The following is a 6,089-nucleotide window of genomic DNA, read 5'->3' as shown; positions in this document are numbered from 1 at the left end:
GATAAGAAAAGTCTAGGCACATTCGAATCAAGAAATTAGAATCAAGAAGAACATCAAATGAACCCTATTTCTATTCAAGACCCAAATCCCAAACCTATGGAATGGGTTTTATGAACTAGAAGGGTGAAATTAGGAATCTAAAGGTTCTAACATGAAATTAAAGCTCTGGGTGATCAATTCCCATCAATATCAAGCTAGAACAATCAACAACTTACTCAATTTCAAATTCTAGGTAAAACCCCCAATTTGGGTATAAACGCTAACTTCCTATTCCATAAATTAGCCACTAATTAGAAAGAAATTATGAAATAAAGGATTCTAATCATCAATTCAATGCTTAAAGAAGCTAACCCAACCAATAATCATGATTTTAGCAGCCTAAAAAGAAGAGCTCATGGAACCCTCATTTAATCTTCAATCACTTAATAAACTGTCAAGATAAAGAAATTCTAAGGTGATTAAGGATAATGGAATAGTAAAGGAATTAGAGGAACTTACCACTAAGAATTTCCTCCAAGAATATCCTACAATTTCTCCCAATAGCTCAAATTTCGAAATAGTAACAAATGAGTGACTTAAGGCATTTAAAACTTCATTTAATGAAATAACTACCTGACACCCGCTTCTGCGAGCAGCTGACCGCTCCAGCGGTCATGCCCAAATGGCACTGTCCGCTTCAGCGGCAGGGTGACCGCTATAGTGGTACTGTTGCTGCCAAAGCGGGCACCAGACACTAGAATAATCCCAAGTTTTCACAACTCAACTTGAATTTATGACTAACTCCCAAGGCCATCTGCTCACATACCGGATATTTAGACATATATAAAAATATGCTACGAACGTACTCGTGGCCTCGAAATTTCCAACGGAGGTGTTGTTGACCGAGTCAACCCTGATACCTCAATTCCTATTTCCTAACCCAAGTCCCAAATTGCACTCAAGTGCATTGTGAATCGAATCAAATATGTACAAAAGTTCTATAAGGCCATCCGGACCTCTCGGAATCGATGGATTTCTGAAAAACATCTGTTTACCCAAAAGTCAACTTTGAGTCAAAAAAAAAAATTTCAAAGCCTAATTTTCTGAAAAAGTTACCCAAATCAATTTCGAACACCTTAGGAAGCTTGTTAAGGGTCCCCTCGGGTCAAAAGTGAGCTACCAAGATCATGGAGAAGGCCAAAGTGTCGGAACGACTATAACGACCAAGCAGGTCGTTACAAGATTACCTACACTACAGAGAAGCTGGCCAAGATCAATATTCGTGGGGTTGTTCGATTGCATGGATTGCCCGTTTCCATTAGCTCAAATAGTGGCACTCAGTTTACGTCCCATTTCTGGAGGACTTTATAGGCCTAGTTGGCGACTCGATTCGATCTCAGTATAACTTTTCACCCTCAGACAGATGGTCAGTCTGAGCGGATAGTTTAGGTTTTAGAGGATATGCCCCGAGCTTGTGTGATCGACTTTGGTGGTCATTGGGACCAGTTCTTACCTTTAGTAGAGTTTGCGTACAAGAACAGCTATTATTCGAGTATCGACTTTGCTACATTAGAGGAGTTATATTGGAGGAGATGCCAATCTCCGATTAGGTGGTTTGATGCTTTTAAGGTGAGACCTTGGGGTACCGATCTTTTGAGGGAGTCATTGGATAAGGTGAAAGTGATTCAATAGAAGCTTCTAGCGGCTCAGAGTAGGCAAAAAGAGTATACGGATCGAAAGGTTTCAGATCTTGAGTTCAAGGTTGAAGAACAGGTTTTGTTAAAGGTTTCGTCCATGAAGGGTGTGATGAGGTTTGGGAAGAAGGGCAAGCTTAGCCCTAGGTTCATGGGTCCATTTGAGATCCTTCGTCATGTGGGAGAAATAGCTTATGAGTTGGCATTACCTCTAGGGTTATCGGGTGTTCATCCAGTGTTTCATGAATCTATGTTACAGAAATATCATTTGGATGGTTCTTATATCATTTAGTGGGATACAATTCTATTTGATCAGAATTTGTCTTATGAGAATGAGCTGATAGCCATATTGGATAGAGAGGTTCGAAAGCTGAGGTAAAAGGAAATAACTTCGGTGAAGGTTCAGTGGAAGCACCGTCCAGTCGAGGAGCCTACTTGGGAGACCGATTTTGATATGCTTAGTAGCTATCCCCAGCTTTGCACCCATTCAGGTACCCTTCCTTCGTTTCATTCCCTGTCCATTTTAGTATGAAATATTTAATTGGTATCAGATGTAACGATTCATTCAGTCGTTATACATATTTTGACCATATTACCCATTCGACCCAGATTCTGAGCTATTCAGGCGTTTCTAGTGGAAGTTGAAGGAATTAAACACTTAAGTGAAAGAGTATGATCAATAGTTGACTTTTGGGTAAACAGATTTTTTTTAAACTTTCATCGATTCTGTAAGGTCCGGAAGCTCGTTTATGAGTTGATGGGGTGGCTGGTTGGGTTCTCGATGCTTTCAGGTCCATTTTGGATACTTGGTTGGAAACTTAGTTTGAGCTGTTTGGGGATTGATCGATTCAACGTGACCTCCGTTGGGAATTCCGTGGTCATGGATGGATTTGTAGCATGTTTTTACTTGTGTCTGCATTTTTTGTTTTTATCTGACAGGTCCCGGATGGTTGTCGGGATTTTGGGTTGAGACTTGGTGAAACTAGAAAATTGCTAGTTCTGGTGTCTTGCCTCAATGGAGAGTGTTAGCCCTTGCGACTCTGGCCCAGTGGGATTTGGTCCGCAGGAGCGCAAGTCTAACGTGGTTAATGAGTTCTCCCCAACAGATAGGTATCCGCTAAGGCGGGATCGCGAAAGCAGAAAAGGTTCTCCCCAACAAAGATCGCTGAACCTGAATCCCTATTTTTGTTCCTAATTTTGAATCATTAGTTCCACTCACCAAATACCTAAGCCTAAGAGCATTTGAGGTAATTTCTAGTGAACTATTGGTGGAATCATCTTGGGTAAGTTCTTGAACCTTAATCTGGTAATTTATCTTTCCTTGACTAGCATCCATGGTATCTAATGGTCATTGAGGGTGATGGGTTAGGGAAACCTAAGTTGTAAATGATTAAACCCTCTAATCTAATTGGTTATTGTTGTTCTAAATGTTGTTTCTATCATCTACGATTGTTGATTAATAGATTCTAGGATTGAATCTCTCTTGGCTTCTCGAATCAATTCATGAATTTAGGGTTCTTACTAATTTGGGAGTTTTGATATAATAGATGAAATTGAAGGACCAATTGTGGTTAGAAATCCACGAAATGAGGGATATTGGCTAACGAAATTATGGGCAGTATAATTTCACCCTTAATTCCCTGTTTCACCCTCGTTAGTTGATAGGGATATTATGGGTATTTTGAAGTAATTCTCCACGCATTTCTTTCTCTGATTAGTTGGCTTGCTGTGATCATTTACTTACTTACCATTGATATTATTACACTTCGATCGTTCAGAGGCGTTTCGAAAGGGAAAGGCCCCGGTGGAGTAGTTTGTGGCTCCTATTCGGCAATCAAGGTAGGTTACAGCTTACTTTAGTTAGACTTTGATTAGGAAAGTGTATATATGCATAAAAATTGACAGGACAAGGCATGATTAGGTCTTCGGACACGATGTTGGCATGGATATACTCTTAGGTTAGTATGATTTATGATTATGTGGGCTTGTCGCTGTTATTTTACGCATTGTGATTTTGGTGTACTTATTATGTTTGGGAGTGAAGTGAGATGATAGACTCACTATACTGATTGAACAAGATTGTTGACTTCATTCCCATGTTGAGTTGACTTATATAAGTCCTGATGTGGTTTATAGTGTTGTGACTTTCATTGTATATTCATTGGCATTGATTGCATTGGTTTATCATTATGGCATTCATTCACTCATACATGATGGAAATGGATCGGGAATGATTGATAAAAGACTATGGCATCTATGAAAGAAAATGTGACATCTTTGGGGAAAGTACGATATGAATCTGTGATCCGAAGTCTATTCCAGAGTGAAAAGTAATTGGGCTCATGATCCGAGGTCTATTCCAGAGCTCGTGGTACATGGACACCATGGGTCCACCGCGGATCATGACTGCCGAGACGTTGAGATTTCATTCGGAACATGTGTGTATTGGTTGTGTTATTGGCCATTGCATTGCATTGACACTCATCTCATTGCATTGCATATATCATCATCATCATATTCTACATCTATTGGTCGGATATATGGTTGTACTTGTGTTGTGGTTATTTTGTGGAATTGTAGAAGACCTAGCAGACTCGTTGTAGATGCTTCACCATAGGTTATGATTTGGCTATTGATCAGTTGTGACTCGCGTGGATGTTTGTGCCGATCTACTTATCTTGTTTGATTCTGTGTTTGTATGCATGAACTAATCTTAGTCGGCCTATGATGCTTACCAGTACGTGTGTGTACTGATACTATTCTTGCTGCACTTTTTCGGAGTGCAGATTTTGAGGCAGGACCTTCATCGAGACCCCATTTCTAGCCTTGAGGCTATTTGACCTAGATTCCGAGGGTGAGCCATCTTCCAGCCTACAACCCTAGACTCTTATCTCCTATTGTATACTACTCTATCCATTAGGCAGTATTTTATTAATTTCAGACAATTGTATTATTTCTAGACAATATTGATTAGAGTTCTAGTACGGTGACTTCATTTTCTAGGGTTGTATTATGACTAGTATTTCCGCCCTTATTATTTTCTATGGTATTGACTTAGATTATGTATTATTGATCTTGTTAATTAAGTTATTTTGGTAATTTAATAAGTAATTAATCAAGGGGATGGTTCGCCCACCGGGGGGGGGGGGGGGGGGGGGTTAGTGTGGGTGTCATCACGACAGTATTTGGGTCATGACACTTTTTGAGAAATAATATTAATTGTAAGGACAAAAAAATCATTTCATATTTCTGGGATATTTTCGTTCTAGCAACATTATTATTCGTGTTTTTATAATAATATACATATAGATGTATAGATATAGATAAAGATGATTCCAATTTGATAACTGAAAGAATATCCAACAATAGTTTACTTTGAATTAAAGTCAAACTGGATCAGAAAATATTCTGCTTTGGAATAATTAGCACGAGTAATCAAATGAAATAAAAGTGTTTTGATAAGGGTTCATAAAATCATTAAATTCTAGGAAAGTTTGATATGAAGTAATTTTCCACTTGTGTTATGTCGTTGGTATAAAATCTATAATTATTGACACGAATAAATGTGTAATGCACGTGTCTAGTGATTAGTAAAAAGCTTGATATCGGAAAATTGGTTGTATTTTTAAGACTACATTGAGATGAGATAGAACTAAATTTACTATTTAAAATGGTGTAAAAAAAATTAATAAACCTATCCATATAAGTTATTAGGTTGGATTTGCAAGAATACATGCCAAAAGAAAAGTATATAATCATTCATAAAAGGAAAGAAAAGAGAATACATCATATGCAAGTCATTAAATTTTGGGCATAATAATTGTCATTGATTTTGCTATAATTACCCCTAATTGTGAACATTCTCCTTCATCAATCATCGAATACTTTACTTTCAAAGAGAGAAGAAGAGTTGATAGAAGTGATCAAGACATACGACCAACATATAGTTTTAGTTCATAATGGCTGGGTGTAGTTTAGTGTAGTTCTCTTCATTATTTTCAATTATGATTTCATATAGATTTTGCCCAATTTTTCAGTTTAAGTATTGTTTTTGTGTGTGTATATATAGTGGATCATGAATCCCATTAGTGAAAATTCGGCCTCCACGGGTCATTGTTTAGCCAATTGTTTCTTTAACCCACCAAATTATATTCCTTTCTTGGCTTTTAGGATCTTATTGCCCTAGATCTACCTAGAATCACTTTTGTGTAAAGCACATAGTTTTGTGTTATCAATCAAAATTTAGTCTATTGGTCAATTTTATTACAACATATCTAGGCTAAATTTACATTGATAAAATAAAATTATGTGTTCTATACAAACATTATTCTAGGTAGATCTAGGGCTACAAGATCCTAAAAGTCTAGAATGAAATATAATTTGGGGTCTGAGGAAAACAATTGGCTAAACAATAGC

Source organism: Lycium barbarum, chromosome 8 (assembly GCF_019175385.1).
Source record: "Lycium barbarum isolate Lr01 chromosome 8, ASM1917538v2, whole genome shotgun sequence".
NCBI classification, from domain to species: Eukaryota; Viridiplantae; Streptophyta; class Magnoliopsida; order Solanales; family Solanaceae; genus Lycium; species Lycium barbarum.
This window is presented reverse-complemented; position numbering follows the sequence as displayed.